Source organism: Saccopteryx bilineata, chromosome 1 (assembly GCF_036850765.1).
Source record: "Saccopteryx bilineata isolate mSacBil1 chromosome 1, mSacBil1_pri_phased_curated, whole genome shotgun sequence".
Taxonomy (NCBI): Eukaryota; Metazoa; Chordata; class Mammalia; order Chiroptera; family Emballonuridae; genus Saccopteryx; species Saccopteryx bilineata.
The window spans coordinates 349,694,401-349,712,595 of record NC_089490.1 but is presented as its reverse complement, the minus strand read 5'-3'; the positions used below and the strand labels follow the sequence as shown (position 1 = coordinate 349,712,595).

Below are 18,195 nucleotides of genomic sequence, written 5' to 3'. Positions count from 1 at the left end.
AAGGAGCCCTAAAACATCTGTGCATGAGCCCACATCAAACTGAATAGGTATGAAACTGGGAGAGTTTTCCTTTAATTCGGTGCAGATTTCACATTTCTATCGTCTTTTGTTGCTTTCCTGTGACCGGTCAAAAGTGCACCATGACTTTATGGACACACTGTATATGGTGCTATCACTAATTATTATTATCAGTCTCTCCTGCCTAACCATATTCTTTCTAGTGACTGCAGGCTTCAGCACGGCACCACAGGTCAGAAATTTCACAGTAATATAGAGTATTCATAGAGGCATGACACCTTAACTGACTACATTTCTCAATCTCTCCTACCTCAACCTAGATAACTCCATTCTTCCAACTTTGAAAAAACAAAATCTTTGAACTTGCCTCCCCTGGTTCCTCTTCAAAATAATTACCTTCTTTCTTTTCTTATCATTATATTTATCAGAAGAGAAGTCTATACTTACTGAATCTTCACCCTCACCTCATACTCACTTCCTAAGCCACAAAAGGCTAGCCTCTGTCCCCACTTTCCCAGTGAAACTGATATCACAAGGTCAACAATGACTTACTTGGTAACCTTATTTCAGCGCTCACCCTGACTGTTCTCTCATGCAGTATATTTAACTTCTCATTCCTGGCATTTCAGACAGTTCCTTCTCAGATTTCTTCCTCAACTTTACTGTCTATACATATATCAGAGTTCCTCTGGGCTCTATCCTCAGCCCCTTTCCTTTCCCCATTTTATGGATTTTACTCAGGTGACTTCATCTATTTCTGTGGTTTCCACTCTCACTTAGAAGTCATCATCCCATTATCTATGTTCCTACCTCTCAGGAGTTGAGTTCAGGAGTTCCAGAACTTCTATCTTCTCCCCCAAATACCAAATATTTTCTACTATGTCATCCATAGGCACCTCCAAACCAACATGAACCTCCCCAAACCAGCTTTCCAGACTACATTTTATGTGTTAATAGAGTCACAGCAATACCCAGTCACCTAACACTTCCTCCCTCATCCTCACTCACAATTTAAATAAACCCACATGACCACTGCCCTTGTTCCAACTTAATCATTTGCTAACAAGTCTTTTAGCTGGCTTCCCCATCTCTAGTTTTAATCTATCCACTCTAAGATTCCTAAGCACAGACATCAGAGAGTTCTTTCTAAAACACCACTCTGATCAGGTCACTCCATCTTAAATATCCACAGTAAAACTCAACTCCAATAGAACTTAAGCTCTTTACCATTCAGGATCCCTCCCAGGCAGTTCAAAAGTTCAGCACAAGGTACAACTCACCATTCCCTGAATATGCTACACACTTCCACTCACACAACCTAGAATGCATTCCAGGGCCCTATTTGCCTAGCACACTTCTGGTCATCCTTAAGGATCCAGCTTAAGCATCTTTAAAGCCTTCCCAGTTCTCTCTTGCTAAGCATTTAGACCCTCCTCCTTTTTTCTCCCAGTACATTTTCTATGTCCATCTATTGTAGCCCTTGTTACACTATATATTATATATATTTGCACTAGAAAGAGAGACAGACAGACAGGAAGGCAGGAAGAGAGATGAAAAGCATCAACTCATAGTTGCAGCATCTTAGTTGTTCATTGATTGCTTCTCATATGTGCCTTAACCAGGGGCTCCAGAGGAGCCAGTGATCCCTTGCTCAAGCCAGTGACATTGGGCTTCCAGTCGGCAACTTTTGGGCTCAAGCCAGCAACCACAGGGACTTGTGTATGATCCCACACTCAAGCTGGCAACCTCGGGGTTTCAAACCTGTGTCCTCAGCATCCCAGGCTGACCACTGCCTGGTCAGACATGACACTATACTAAGAGTACATGTTTGTGTACTTACTTTCTCAGTAATCTGTGGATTGCTCAAGGTCAGGGACTATGTCTGTCACATCTCTGTACCCCTGCCCACTTGCCTTGCCCAGTCTCTCAAGATTAGCAACCGGACTATCAGAGGATACTTCCATCCCACATCAGATGCACAAATTCTTTTTTTTTTTTTTTTTTTTTTTTTTTTTTAGTTACAAGAATCACACAGGCAATTTATTACTCACAAATCCTTTTGGTGTGCCTGGGTACAGCTTAAGGGGGCCCTGTTGGCATGCTTTTCTTGGCTGCCTTTGATCAGAGCTCAGAGTGGCATGGAGACAGTCCATGTTCACATTGGAGTCTGGGCGACTACCACAGCAGGAGACCTCTTAGATTTAGTACCTTTTCTGGCCAATGCCTTCTAACAGGTGTCAATCTACATGATTATCACCTTAAACCACCTTTTTGGGAGTTCCTCACAGGAAATCTCCTCTATGTCAATCTACTGAAATGTTTACATCAAACCACTTTTTAAGATGTTCTTAATACCAAGCCACTTCTTATCTAGGTATGACTTCACACACACACTAACTGGGCCCTGCTCGAAAGTCAGAGTCTGTTTATCACATCTGCACCTACTATATTAATTCCTATCCAAATGGCATAACTTTATTTAATTTTAATAATTATTTTTAATATTATTTTAATTACTTTTATTTATCTTCTATATTTTTGTTTTCTACATTTCTATATATTTAATTACTATAACATTATATTACTACAACAGAAGACCGCTTCCCTCTCATTCAGGGCTTCCAAAGCTCTCACTCATTCTCCAGACTCTCCTGGACACACAGGCTCCCACCAACCTTAGCACTCCTGGGCCTAGCCAAACAGGCTGGGCAGAAATCTCAGGGCTCCCAAACCCCTCTCAGCACTCTCTCTCTCTGGACTCTCCAACAAAAAAAAAAAGATGCACAAATTCTAATGGCAACAGGAGGTCTTAACAGATTCAACTTCCCCTCTCACAAATGCTTACAGATGCTGCTTGAACTCTAACCCCAAAAGAGGTATTTTCCTGACCTGATTCCACGGGCTCCTCTGCCTGGAACAGCCTGTTCAATAGGGATAGAAGAGTGTCCTATAGACTAAAATTCTTTGGGGAAAAATTTCTAAAATAGGCTGTGATTAATCACTGGGGAAGAGGTTTTTTTTTATTCATTTTCTGTTGCATGAGGTTTTAGAACTGTTTCTATATATTTCTGCATCACTGATTCCAAATCTGAAATCCGTTTTTTGGTGCATGCACTAGTTTTTATGCAACTTTAATTTCTTTTTGTTACAGTTAATGGCATGCATTGGTTTTTAAATTGGAGTTAAAGGGCAATGGCTCTTGGATTGAACATAACCACAAGGCAATTAATGTTTTACAAACATCACTTTTACATAATTGTAGTTGTTTTAAAATGTAAAATATTATTATCTGATAAAAAACACCCTTTTTTAAAATTTTATTTTATTTTATTACAGAGATAGAGAGAGAGTCAGACTGAGGGATAGACAGGGACAGACAGACAGGAATGGAGAGATGAGAAGCATCAATCATTAGTTTTTCGTTGTGCATTGCGACACCTTAGTTGTTCATCGATTGCTCTCTCATATGTACCTTGACCGTGGGCCTTCAGGAGACCAAGCAAACCCTTGCTTGAGCCAGCGATCTTGGATCCAAGCTGGTGAATTTTTGCTCAAACCAGATGAGCCCACGCTCAAGCTGGCGACCTCAGGGTCTCAAACCTGGGTCGTCCGCATCCCAGTCCGATGCTCTATCCACTGTGCCACCGCCTGGTCAGGCAAAAAAACACCCTTATTTTGTTTTAAGATTGAATCATGGCTTCTTCGAGTAGACGTAAATGTAAGAATAGTCCTGATACCTTCTGTTATATATGTGGCTGTTACACATTTCAACATCAAAGGTGCAATATTTCGTTATTTGTGACACATGCATATATTGCCTATTTTCAGCGGTTCCAATTGGTTATTCAACTCATCTGTGAGAAGATTATAATGACATAGAAATTGTCCTCGACTTTCTGAAGTATGAGGAGCATAACTGGATCATTTGTGTGGATCTTAAAATGGTAAATTTCCTGCTAGGGCAACAGAGAGGTTTCATGAAGTATCCTTGCTTTCTGTGTTTGTGGGACAGCCGAGCTCGGGAGAAACACTGGACACAGAAGGAGTGGCTGAAACGTGAAGCTCTGGAAGTAGGGATGCAAAACATTGTAAATGAACCTGTAGTTAATTGAGACAGGATCATTTTTTCCCCCACTTCACATCAAACTTGGCTTAATAAAGCAGTTTGTTCAGGCTTTGAGTAGAGAAAGTGAATGCTTTCAACATATTATTTCTGCTTTTCCTGCCTTGTCTTTCGAGAAGGTAAAAGCAAGTATATTCGATGGACCTCAAATTCGAACCCTCATACGTGATGAAGAATTTACAAGGAAGATGAATAAGGAGGAGAAAGCAGCATGGCAGTCTTTTGTGGCAGTTACAAAGAACTTACTTGGCCACAAACAAGAAAACTATGAACTTCTGGTTCAAAGGATGCTGTTGGCTTTCCGTGACATTGGATGTAACATGAGCATTACGATTCACTTCCTGAACAGTCACCTTGATAAGTTTCCCGAAAATCTTGGAGCTGTTAGTGACAGCTCAAGTCAAACACAAATTTTTGCCTGAATAGAATTTAAATAAGTTTTGCGAAAACTTTATGATTAAAATAAGTGTTTTAATATGTTCTATTTCAAAATTGTAGACAAATTCTGATGCAATCATATCTTTTAGTGTATTAGTGTATTTACTGCATTGTATAAATTATTATATTTTCACAAAGATGATGCCCAAGAAGACATTCTACTTCATTATGTTAAACTAAATGTTGAAAATTTTACAATAAGATGAAAACCTAAAATCTTGAATTGCAAAAAAAACTGTAGCTTACAGAGAAAAACTAATGTCAGATTTGAGATCAACACACTCGAATTAGGTAAGAACAAGTGTTTTTGTGGATGCAACAAAAATTTTGTTCCCTAGTGTTATAGGTAGTACTGGAAATTGCCAGATCCATCACAGAAAGTAATTTATGAAATAACTTGAAGATCTTTATATACCTTCAAAAGTAACTGGTATGATTACTACCACAACCTATAGCTAGTCTTGTTGCCTTCAATTCCCCACCTTCAGAACTGCCCTGTACCACACTACTTGCAACAAGTTGCTTTACTAGTCAGAAATCTATGATGACTTCTCACTGACTAAAACTATATAGCTTGGTGATTAAGAGCAAGGACTCTGGAAACATATCAGTCAGGCCTGAATCCCACCATTTATTAATCATATGAGTTTAAGCAAGTTATTTAAGATCTCTGGGCCTGTTTTCTCACCTGTAAAACAGGAAAATAATGTTACCTACCCTTCTTAGCATTGGTATAATGATTAAATATGCCAGTAATGAGAATTAAATAATTTTTTAAAAGAATGAAACAAGTTTAGCATTGAAGATGTGAAGACTAGTACCTGGTACATGGTAAAAACTTAGTGAATTATATATAAATATATCAAGGTTTTAAGTTCTTCTGTCATTCAAAGCCTGAGACATGAACTGTTGTTCTCACACATTCTACAACTCACCAGCTCTCAATCCTTCCATTTCTGATTTTATCACTTCTGCTTCTTTCACTCTACCCACAATACCAATACCCCCTGCTCAGAACCTCCCTCTGTCCTTAGTTGCAAGTTCTCCCTGGCAATGCTACCTTCAGTTGCCCTCTCAACAGCCCCCTCAGCAGAGTGCCAATAGGTGCTCTTCTTGAGCATTCTATTTTCTATGCTCACTTCTACCTGCACTCAGGTCATCTACACAATCGAAAGGCGACCCTGAGTTTCTGCAGTATAGAAACCCAAAAGAGAGTTTTAGAGACTAATTAATTTACACCATCTCCAGGAAGCCTGCCAGAATGCAGTGATTCATACAAATGTCAGTGATTCATCTGACATTCCTTAACTTCTAAAATCTTAATCTGTAATATACACTTCTACATTCATATCATCTAATCATCTCTACTAAATTAAGTTCCATGAAAGCAGTCTCTGGTTTTCTATCACTACATCCCCATTACTCTAGAACAGTGACTGGATCATAGTAAAGTTTAATAAATATTTATTGAATGCAATCAATATAATCCAACTTCTTCATCTTTAAATGAGAAAAACTATTGTTTAGGTAAAAGTACTTCATTCAAGGCAGAGTGAGGACTGAAACCCAGACTGTATGAGACTAAAATGTAGAATGCAATCACACTCGCCTCCCACCCACCACCCATTTCTAGACCAGCTACACCTAACAAAAGTACAGACAGAGATTTCTATGGTTGAATTGTTACTCACTCAAAGCAAGGCATTCACTTCCCACTGCAGAAGCAGAAGACTAGGTTAACTATAGAGACATGATTAGCTAACTCTCCCACCACTGAGTCTGTGACATAATCAGGGACTGGTGGATTAACAAAGATCTCCAGCTTTCTGCAGCAACAACCCAGTCTATGAAAAGAAGGGGAGCCTGGAGGTACTTTGCCAGCCAAAGAACAGTTTACCATATTACTTCTCTAAGACCTAATAACAGAAAAGTAAGGAACCACTCTGTACTCATTTATCTAATATGTTCCATGGAACACTGATGTCTTATAAAATGTGAATAGGTGTTCTTTTTGGGGAGGAGGGACTCCATGATCAAAAAAAATTTTTTTTAATATTTTCCTCTTTTTTTTTTAATTTTTCTGAAGTGAGAAGCGGGGGAGGCAGACAGGCAGACTGGGATCCACCCGGCATGCCCCCCAGAGGGCAATGCTCGGCCCATCTGAGGCATTGTTCCGTTGCAACCAGAGCCATTCTAGTGCCTGAGGTGGAGTCCATGGAGCCATCCTCAGTGCCCAGGCCAACTCTGCTCCAATAGAGCCTTGGCTGTAGTAGGGAAGAGAGAGACAGAGAGAAAAAAGAGGGGGAAGGGTGTTGAAGCAGATGGGTGTTTCTCCCATGTGCCATGGCCAGGAATCGAACCCAGAACTTCCACACGCAGGGCCAATGCTCTACTGTTGAGCCAACAGGCCAGGGCCATAGATTTTATTGATTGATTTTACAGAAATAGAAGAGGGGTGGGAGCAAGAAGTATCAACTTATAGTTGTTTCACTACAGTTGTTCATTACATGCTTCTTGTATATTCCTTAACTGGGCAAGCCCAGGGTTTCGAACTGGTGACATCAGCATCCCAGGGCAACGCTGGGTCATCACATGGTTTTTTGAGCTTGTTTTGGTTTTGGATTTTTTTAGCGAGAGAGGAAGGGAGAGAGATGAGAAGCAGCAACTGTAGTTGCATCACTTTACTTGGTCATTGACTGCTTCTCACTGTGCCTCAACCAGGGGCTTCCATCCAAGCCTGTGTCCCCTTGCTCAATCCAGTGACATTGGCAGCTAAAGCCAGCGACCATGGGATCATGTCAGTGATCCCATGCAGAAGCAGGTTACACCATGCTCAAGCAGGTGAGCCTGAGGTCATGCTGGATGAGCAAGCCCATGCTCAAGCCGGCGACCTTGGGGTTTTGAAACCGGGGCCTCTGAGTTCCAGATCGACGGTCTACCCACTGTGCCACCTCAGGTCAGGCATGCATATCTTTCTTTATCATACTAAAAATTTCCAGCTTTTCCAAAGTTATTCTCAAAAGTCTTTTATAGAGTACAGTAATAGCTATTGTCTTTTCATATAATAGCAGTGTTCTGAAGAACACTTATTTTAAAAGAGTGCTCTATACAAATATATAAAGGTGCCATTACTCCACAGTTTCTCCAAATGGAGAGAACCCTAAAGTAGAAGAAAATGCCTAAACTACTTGGAATACTAAAATTACATTACTTTCTCTATTACAATAAGCTTGGAAAATATTAGACTAGATTCAGTTCTAAATCTGTTTGACTTTAAAGCCTGTGTCTTTCTATCTTCATACTATATTACTTGACAGTTTTTTCTTCTAAAAAAGTTTATAAAGATGCAGATGCAATGCTAAGTAAAGGGATACAAAGAAATGTAAGACTGAGTAACCTCTGACCTCATAGCACCCATAATTTAGTGATACTCAATGCCATGATGCAGGGGATGTGATCGCATGATAGGAAGATTGGGAGCAATGAAAGCTCACAGGCCTCCCCAATCTTTGACAGGGTATCAGAAGTACCCAAAGAAGTTGGTACCCTCAGCTAATCTAGTAATAAAGAACATGAGCTTTGGGGAAATAGGCCAGTTTCTACAGAAGGCCAGCTTCCAACCAATCCAATGAGCAAAGGAAAGAAGTCTGTATCACATATATTGTAGTATTTCCAGGAACTAACCAGAGTTAGCTTTAAGAAGAACAAGCCAGGCTGGGTTGCCACCAGAAACAAGGTTACCTAATAGCTGCCCTTTTGAAAACGATTAACTTGGCAGTTTAACTCTGACAAAATTTAGGCCTGAAAGGAATATTTTAAAATCACTTAAATAAACCCCCACTTTTTTTTTTTTTTTTTTTTTTGTATTTTTCTGAAGCTGGAAAAGGGGAGAGATAGTCAGACAGACTCCCGCATGCGCCTGACCGGGATCCACCCGGCATGCCCACCAAGGGGCGATGCTCTGCCCATCTGGGGCGTCACTCTGTCACAACCAGAGCCATTCTAGCGCCTGGGGCAGAGGCCAAGGAGCCATCCCCAGCGCCCGGGCCATCTTTTGCTCCAATGGAGCCTTGGCTGTGGGAGGGGAAGAGAGAGACAGAGAGGAAGGAGAGGGGGAGGGGTGGAGAAGCAGATAGGCGCCTCTCCTGTATGCCCTGGCCGGGAATCGAACCCGGGACTTCCGCACCCCAGGCTGACGCTCTACCACTGAGCCAACCAGCCAGGACCAACCCCCACTTTATTAATAAGAGGTCCTAAGAAAATGTTGCTTCATCATCCCCACTTGAGCTGAATTGTCAGAACCCAAGTTAGACAATGATAATTATGATGATTAATAATTAATGAGAGCTTATTATATGTCAGACAATCGGCTAAATGTTCAACATGGATTATTTCATCTTAATCTTCAAAATAGCCTGAAAGAAGTCGATAATCTGATTATCTACATGTTACAGATAAGGAAGTAGGCTCAGAGAGATGAAATAACTTGCTCAAAGTATTACTAGCTCCTGGTGGCATCCAGGCTGACTGACCCTAGGGCCCATGTTCTTCATCATTAGACAAGCTGAGGTACCAACTTCTCTGAGAAGCTTTCCCTAACAACTTCCCCTACCACCAATGATTAGGAGACCCCTCTGAGTTTTCACTGCCCCCTACCTCTCTATTTTATATCCCCATTTTCTCTATCATAGCAGTGAGCATCACCAAATTATGAGTGCCATGAAGGCAGAGATTACTACATCTTAAATATTCTTGTATCCCTTATACCTAGCATCACCTAGCACATAAAAGTTATTCAATTTTAGTCACCATCCTCCTCTGTTCCCTTTGTGCTACATGTATTGACAGAAAGAGCACTAGTCTGGGAACCCTGAGTCTTATAGCTATAATCTTAGTTAAATATTTCTCCTTTCTGGGCTTCAGTTTCATCTGCAACTCACAAAACTGTTGGTTCAGAACTAATGAAATAAAATGTACTTCAGTGGTTAAAAATGTACTTCAGTGGCACAGAAGTAAAAAAATTTTGTCATTCCCCCCTCTGGCTTTTAAAATCAGACTTGAACCATACTGCATACAAGAGTCATAAAATTCACTGAAGAACAATGATTTCTCAGATACCTAAAAGCTATAAAATGAAGTATCTGCACTGTCACTAGGAGAAGGAGCCAAGCTCACCGGGGAGCTAAAGACACTGACAAGTGACTTTGCTCCAGCAGTCCCTACCTAATTATGTCCTTGTTGCCTTTCCCCATCTGCCTGTGACCTCCACAAAGCCTAAAGAACACTAAGTGCTCCACAGCAGCTCTTTTCTTGGCCAGAGTGACATAAGGTATTGCTTTCCATGGATCTGCCAAATCTATTGCTAAGAGGTTCCTACCCTTGGCCTTCCTTAGAACAGAGCCAAAACAAGGAGCCTTCAAACCATTCTGAGGTTATCAGCTTAAGATTCCTAAAACTCAGACCTAAACACAGCTACCAGGACTCAGCCAGGAATGTGTCAGATGTGACACAACTGAAGCCCAACCAGCCAGACCCCTTGGACAGACTAGGAAGTCCCCTAAGGGGCAAGGAAAAGGTACTGATCCTCTCATTTTCCGTTGAGTGTGTTTATCTTCGATTTCCAGAATCTTCTTCAGGCTGCACAGGCCCCAGAGACTTAACCACTTCCTCTACTCATTAAAGCAGAACTCTCACTCCACTCCTCAGGGCTCCTTCCTCCAAGCCTGGCTCTAGGGTAAGAAAGTCCATCCATCTCGGACCTTTAAAAGTTAAAAAAAATATGGGCCGTTTGTGTTGTAAGGGTTTAACTGTTGGGTTGGGAAAGAATGTAGGCCAAAAGCAACACACATAAGGAAGTAAAGGTTTAAAAGTCTTACATGATCATTATAGTCCCTGTCCCCACTTAACAGTTCCTGGTTCCTGTTGTAATTGAAGCTGTTAGAAAAGAGCTACTATCCAATTGTTTTCAAAATTTATTTTTAAACCGTGGGTAACCTTCTTTTTCAATTATAGTTCAAGTCAAATCTAATTAGGAGTCTAAATATCTAATTAAGTCTCCAATGAAATAATAAACACATCAATGGCTTCTAAAATCATTAGGCAAAAAACTGATGAGAAATATTCTAATGAATAGATCAAGTTGACACTGGAACCCACTCATCAATCTTTTTTTATTTGATAGATAAAAATAAAAAAAAATAATTCAAGGCTGGTGTCCTAAATGCATGTGAAGACCTGCTATGCCTTAAAAGTTTATTTCCAGCCCTGGCCGGTTGGCTCAGTGGTAGAGCGTCGGCCTGGCGTGCAGAAGTCCTGGGTTCGATTCCCAGCCAGGGCACACAGGAGAAGTGCCCATCTGTTTCTCCACCTCTCCCCCTCTCCTTCCTCTCTGTCTCTCTCTTCCCCTCCCGCAGCCAAGGCTCCATTGGAGCAAAGATGGCACGGGCGCTGGGGATGGCTCCTTGGCCTCTGCCCCAGGCGCTAGAGTGGCTCTGGTCACAACAGAGCGACGCCCCGGAGGGGCAGAGCATCACCCCCTGGTGGGCAGAGCGTCGCCCCCTGGTGGGCATGCCGGGTGGATCCCAGTCGGGCGCATGCGGGAGTCTGTCTGACTCTCTCTCCCCATTTCTAGCTTCAGAAAAATACAAAAAAAAAAAGTTTATTTCCGTAAGAACAGAGAACTATAAGTGGTTTTACATCTGATATGAGATTATATTCTTACAAATGTGCTAGTTTTGTTGATCACTCTGATTATTGTTGTGAAATACCACTAAGAACTTTTTTTCCCCAAGTGTACATCCAATAAATGGATATGATCCTACTGACTTGGTCACTGATACAGAGGATTACCTAGCAATAGCCTTTAAAGACTAAATGTTTGATCCTCCTTCACTACTATATAGTACACTTACAAACATCACTTACAATCCTTTACCAAATTCCAAGTCCATTGTTTTCAATGATGACGGTATAAGTGTTATATATTAGCTTCCAGGAAATTACCTCTGGTACAATAAGGTAAACTCAACACGTAGCCCAGTTGCTCACCAAGATCCCCATCATTGGCTGTTGAAGAACAAGATACGTGAGTACACAGAATAGGGGTCTAAGGACAGTTTTAAAAATTAAGAAAAAATACAAAAAGAGAGAAAATCAGATATGGTTGGACATCCTTTTGAAAAAGAAAAAGAAAAAAGATTGAACTGAATCTGATCAAGCTTCTAATCCAAGTACCAATTTACAGAAAATATAGATGATATAGGAACATGTTAAATGCCACCATAGAGAGATAATCAGCAAAATCCAGAAACTGGGAAACTTTTGGATAAATGACCCAATTTCATCACAAAAAATTGCAAGAAAAGGAAAAAGAGAGTGTAAGCTATAGATTAGAAGAGACTCAAGATTTAGATCATTGTGTAGACTTTCTTTAGATACTGATATGAACAAATCAACTTAAAATTCTTTTTTCTGGCCCTGGCCGGTTGGCTCAGTGGTAGAGTGTCGGCCTGGCGTGCAGAAGTCCCGGGTTCGATTCCCGGCCAGGGCACACAGGAGAAGCGCCCATCTGCTTCTCCACCCCCTCTCTTTCCTCTCTGTCTCTCTCTTCCCCTCCCGCAGCCAAGGCTCCATTGGAGCAAAGATGGCCCGGGCGCTGGGGATGGCTCTGTGGCCTCTGTCCCAGGCACTAGAGTGGCTCTGGTTGCAGCAGAGCGAAGCCCCAGAGGGGCAGAGCATCGCCCCCTGGTGGGCAGAGTGTCGCCCCATGGTGGGCGTGCTGGGTGGATCCCGGTCGGGCGCATGCGGGAGTCTGTCTGACTGTCTCTCCCCGTTTCCAGCTTCAGAAGAATGCAGAAAAGCCTGACCAGGTGGTGGCACAGTGGATAGAGCGTCGGACTGGGATGCGGAAGGACCCAGGTTCGAGACCCCGAGCTCGCCAGCTTGAGCGCGGGCTCATCTGGCTTGAGCAAAAAAAAAAGCTCACCAGCTTGGACCCAAGGTCGCTGGCTCCAGCAAGGGGTTACTCGGTCTGCTGAAGGCCCACGGTCAAGGCACATGTGAGAAAGCAATCAATGAACAACTAAGAAGTCGCAACACGCAACGAGAAACTGATGATTGATGCTTCTCATCTCTCTCCGTTCCTGTCTGTCTGTCCCTGTCTATCTCTGCCTCTGTAAAAAAAAAAAAAAAAAAAAAAAAAAGAAGAATGCAGAAAAAAAAAAATTCTTTTTTCTAAGTCATTATGTGAAATTTAAACACTGGTTAGTTGATATTAAGGGAATACTGTTATATTTTTAGGCATGATAATGATATTTTGCTTATGTTTTCATGAACAGTTATTTAGAAATATATATATATACAGTTTATAAATGAAGTATCTGGCATTTGCTTCAAAATAATCCAAGTGGGAGAGAGGGTAAAGATGAAACAAGATTGATAATATTGTCCATGAGTACATAATTGTAGATGGTTAGTAAAAGGCATAAGGGTGTGGTTGAAAAAGAGATTCTGTAATAAATCTAACCAAAAGTAACCTCACAGGGTGATCTGATCATAAATTCTTAACTGGGTAGATCATAGTGGGTAGTCATGCCCAAGACCTGTACTTCTTCAGTGAAAGGTTTATAAGTAAGCCCTGTCCTCTGTTCCTGTGCACCTAGGTTAGCACACTTTTGAAATGCCAGAAGTAACACGCCTCCAAGATATATATCCTTAAGAGGGCACATTATTTCAACTATCCAGTAATCCAATCCCAGATTTGCTTTAAAAGAAATTGCAAAACTATCATTCTCCAGAGCATTTTCTCAATTTGCTGAGATCCTGCCTCTAGGAGTACCCTCTATTTGGCTCAAATAAACTCTAATAAATTCTTACAAAAAAAAATTTTTTTTTTCATTTTTCTGAAGCTGGAAACAGGGAGAGACAGTCAGACAGACTCCCGCATGCGCCCGACCGGGATCCACCTGGCACGCCCACCAGGGGCGGTGCTCTGCCCCCCAGGGGGCGATGCTCTGCCCATCCTGGGCGTCGCCCTGCCCGTCCTGGGCGTCGCCATGTTGCGACCAGAGCCACTCTAGTGCCTGAGGCAGAGGCCACAGAGCCATGCCCAGCACCCGGGCCATCTTTGCTCCAGTGGAGACTTGGCTGCGGGAGGGGAAGAGAGAGACAGAGAGGAAAGAGAGGGGGTGGAGAAGCAAATGTGCACTTCTCCTATGTGCCCTGGCCGGGAATCGAACCCAGGTCCTCCGCACGCTAGGCCGACGCTCTACCGCTGAGCCAACCGGCCAGGGCCTTACAAAATTTTTGTACAGGTTTAGACAGTCTTATGTTGACATGAGGGTTCATATATTGCCCTCTCTAGTTATAAATATGTTTAAAATTTTCCATGATAAAAAGGTGTTTTTTTATAAGTTAAAAATTAGCTTAAGTGTAGAGGGGCTATGGTTAAGACATGAGAGAAAAATCTAGAGCTCTTCCCAGTGACTCAACTCCGGAGGCACCTCCAGGAAACCCTGGACACCTGGAAACAGTTTGAAAACCACTGCTGCACTGGAAGGAATACAGAAACCTGGCTTCCAGGCATCTCTGCTGCCTTAATAGCCTTAGGACACCTTAAAGAAGTTAACTTCTGAGGTTACTCTTGTGCAAATACAACCACCACCCACGATAGCAATAAGGATCAAATATACAGTGTGCCCGTAAAGTCATGGTGCACTTTTGACTGGTCACAGGAAAGCAACAAAAGACGATAGAAATGTGAAATCTGCACCAAATAAAAGGAAAACCCTCCCAGTTTCTGTAGGATGATGTGGCAGCATGTGCACATGCGCAGATGATGAACAACACTGTGTATACAGCGGAGCAGCCCACGGCCATGCCAGTCGAGATGTGGACGGTAGAGAGGAAAGTTCAGTGTGTTCTGTGGCTCGCTAAATTCGAATCCGTGACTAAAGTGCAACGTGAATATCGGCGTGTTTATAACGAAGCGCCACCACATAGGAATAACATTACTTGGTGGGATAAGCAGTTGAAGGAAACCGGCAGTTTGGTGGAGAAACCCCGTTCTGGTAGGCCATCAGTCAGTGACTTGTCTGTAGAAGCTATATGGGATAGCTACCTAAGGCAGTGATTTTCAACCTTTTTTTTTCCATGGCACAAACACACACTAATTACTAAGGTCAGTGCCCCTGACTAAATACAACCATTTTATCTCATGGCACAAATAAATTAGTTACTAAGGGAGAAGAGGTCAGGGCCCCTTTTTCTTTAGTAATTAGTTTATGAGTGCGTGAGAAACAAAGGTTGAAAATCACTGATAAGGAGCCCTAAAAAATCTGTGCGTGAGCCCACATCAAACTGCACTGAATAGGTATGAAACTGGGAGAGTTTTCCTTTTATTTGGTGCAGATTTCACATTTCTATCGTCTTTTGTTGCTTTCCTGTGACCGGTCAAAAGTGCACCATGACTTACGGACACACTGTAAGGGATTGAAATCTTTCATGTTCTAAAAGTATATATAATCACTATTAGGACCACTGAGAAGACAATTTGTTGGCCCTGGCCGGTTGGCTCAGCGGTAGAGCGTCGGCCTAGCGTGCGGAGGACCCGGGTTCGATTCCCGGCCAGGGCACACAGGAGAAGCGCCCATTTGCTTCTCCACCCCTCCGCCGCGCTTTCCTCTCTGTCTCTCTCTTCCCCTCCCGCAGCCAAGGCTCCATTGGAGCAGAGATGGCCTGGGCGCTGGGGATGGCTCTGTGGCCTCTGCCTCAGGCGCTAGAGTGGCTCTGGTCGCAATATGGCGACGCCCAGGATGGGCAGAGCATCGCCCCCTGGTGGGCAGAGCGTCGCCCCTGGTGGGCGTGCCGGGTGGATCCCGGTCGGGTGCATGCGGGAGTCTGTCTGACTGTCTCTCCCCGTTTCCAGCTTCAGAAAAATGAAAAAATGAAAGAAAAAAAAAAAAGAAGACAATTTGTCTTTCATTCTGACAAAGTTACTCAACTCTTACCCCACATTCAAACTTTATGCCAATCCCTTCCAATCATCAGCAAACACACATGAATATTCATGAAGACGTGAGATGCTGCAGGAATTAAGATTCACTCAGAGGGCAACCCCTGCGTGTCTGGCCAGCTAGTGTGTGTGTGTGTGTGTGTGTGTGTGTGTGTGTGTGAGAGAGAGAGAGAGAGAGAGAGAGAGAGAGAGAGAGAGAATATAGGAGTAGACAATAGGAAAGTACCCTGAACATTACTGAAAATGTACCCTCAACCTAAGATCTAGGTCTCTAACCTACCAGTCCCAGTGACCAAAAAATAAGTACAAGGCCTTTGTGAGGAAGCCCAGCCATTAGGGGAAAAAAGTTTAGCATTAATGACAGTTTAACTTCTTATTCCTGACTCATAAATCGTGGGACCATTACTTTTTATCACTACTTTATTTTCTTTTCACAGCTGCTCATGTTTTGAATGATTCTGTCTATATAAACAAGGTGCACTTATTGAGAAATAATTCTTTTCATTTTTTCTTTATTTTTATTCATTGATTTTAGTAAGAGAGGAAGGGAGGAAGAGCCAGACAGAAACAGTGAGCTGGTCCCATATGTGCCCCAACCAGGAACTGATCCAGCAACCACACATTGAGATGACGCTCTAACCAACCCAGCTATCTAGCCAGGGCTTTTTTTTTTTTTTTTTTTTTTTTTAATGTATTGATGTTAGAGGAAGGGAGGGAAGAAAAAGAGAGAGAGAGAGACAAGAGTATCGATCTGTTCTTGCATGTGCCCGGACCAAGGAGTCAAACCAGCAACCTCTATGCTTTGGAACGATGCTCTAAACAACTATCCAGTCAAGGCATCATTTTCATCTGTGTTTTTTATCACTACTTTTTCTTTTCAAAAATGCTGACCTACACTTTAACCAATCATATACAATAATCAAAGCTTATTGTGAAATCACACACCCCACAAGAAAGTGAAAGTAAACATGTAGACATTCAAGCACAGGCCTTGCTACCAGTTGCTTATTTTGGCTCTAAACTTGTATCCAAGGTCATTCACTAACTGGATAGGTTTACATTCTATGATGCCATCAACTGCCAGTCAAAGCACCAATCAGCATAAGCAAATTCAGGTTACCACACAGAATTGGCATAATAAAAAATTTTTAAAAAGACACTTTTATTGTGATAAATGTACAATTTTTGTTAGGCTTGTTAAAATACCAAAAGCAACTTAAATTAATTTATTCATTCAAAAACAAATATTTACTAAGCATCCCTGTTCATGACCCTACACTAGCTAGGTACTGAGGACAAAATGAATACGACAGTTCAAAACCTCAAGAAATTCACATAAATACATGCCTTTATTGCTTTCATGAATCCTTAAAGTTCCAGAAACCACAGGCCACCACAACTGTGCTGGAAAGGATGGCATTTTTATTTCTTTATGAATCCAAACAACTTGTGAAAAGGCTACCTGCTTCGAGAAGTTGCAATGCTTTGTTCCGGAGATACACATGGCTCCACTGCTAGGAAATCAAGAAAGGGGTTTCCAAAATCAAGGTCTTTGTCAACAATTCAATAGACATTTACTGAATTTCTATTTTGTCTTTAGGTACTGTGCTAGACAAAGGATCGGCAAGCTTTGGCTCTCAGGACAAATACTGCCCAACACCTGTTTTTGCAAATACAGTTTTATTGGAACACAGCCATGTATGTTTTTATATATGTTGTCTACGGCTGCTTCCCTGCTACAATTTGCTCCTATCAATAAAACCCACATGGCCCACCCTGGCCAGTTGGTTCAGCGGTAGAGTGTTGGCCCAGCGTGTGGAAGTCCTGGGTTTCATTCCCAGCCAGGGCACACAGAAGAAACACCCATCTGCTTCTCCACCCTTCCCCCTCTCCTTTCTCTATCTCTCTCTTCCCCTCCTGAAACCAAGGCTCCACTGGAGCAAAGTTGGCTTGGGTGCTGAGGATGCCTCCATAGCCTCTACCTCAGGCGCTAGAATGGCTCTGGTTGCAACGGAGCAATGCCCCAGATGGGCAGAGCATCGCCCCCTAGTGGACATGCTGGGTGGATTCCGGTCTAGCGCATGTGGGAGTCTGTCTCTCTGCCTCCCTGCTTCTTGCTTCAGGAAAAAAAACAAAAAAAAAACCACAGCCCATCAAGCCTAAAAGGTTACTATCTGGCCCTTTACAGAAAATGTTTGTCAACATATATGCTAGACTGGAGATACAAAACTGTATATCTTGATTGAATGGTAGTTACATAAATACAGACATATGCAAAAATTCGTGACACATTTCATTCATTTTATTGTACGTATTCCATACCTCAACATTTTTTAAGTAAAATAAAGAACACTTAGTCCTTGCCCTCTAGCAATTCTCAAAATCTAGTAGAAAGACAAAAGTAAACAATTGTAGTACAAAGGTGATAAATATCATAATGAAGAGCTATACTAATTGCAATATGGCACAAAAAGAAAATGAACAACCCTGCTAAGCATGTAAGGTCAAGTCTTCATATAGAAGATAATTGGGTATATCTTGAAGAATGAATAAGTACCTGCCAAGAGGGCAGTGGTAGGGAAAGAAAGATACAGATAAAGAGAGA

At 42.1% G+C, this 18,195-nt stretch overlaps 1 protein-coding gene and 1 non-coding gene across 7 annotated transcripts in view; both read right to left on the bottom strand.

Annotated features, from left to right (window-relative positions):
- Positions 1-18,195, bottom strand: part of STIM1 (stromal interaction molecule 1) — a 255,509-nt gene that overhangs the window by 177,810 nt on the left and 59,504 nt on the right. The window lies entirely within an intron of this gene.
- On the bottom strand, positions 8,730-8,805 carry TRNAP-GGG (transfer RNA proline (anticodon GGG)). Its single transcript has one exon. It is a non-coding gene; the product is annotated as a tRNA-Pro (tRNA).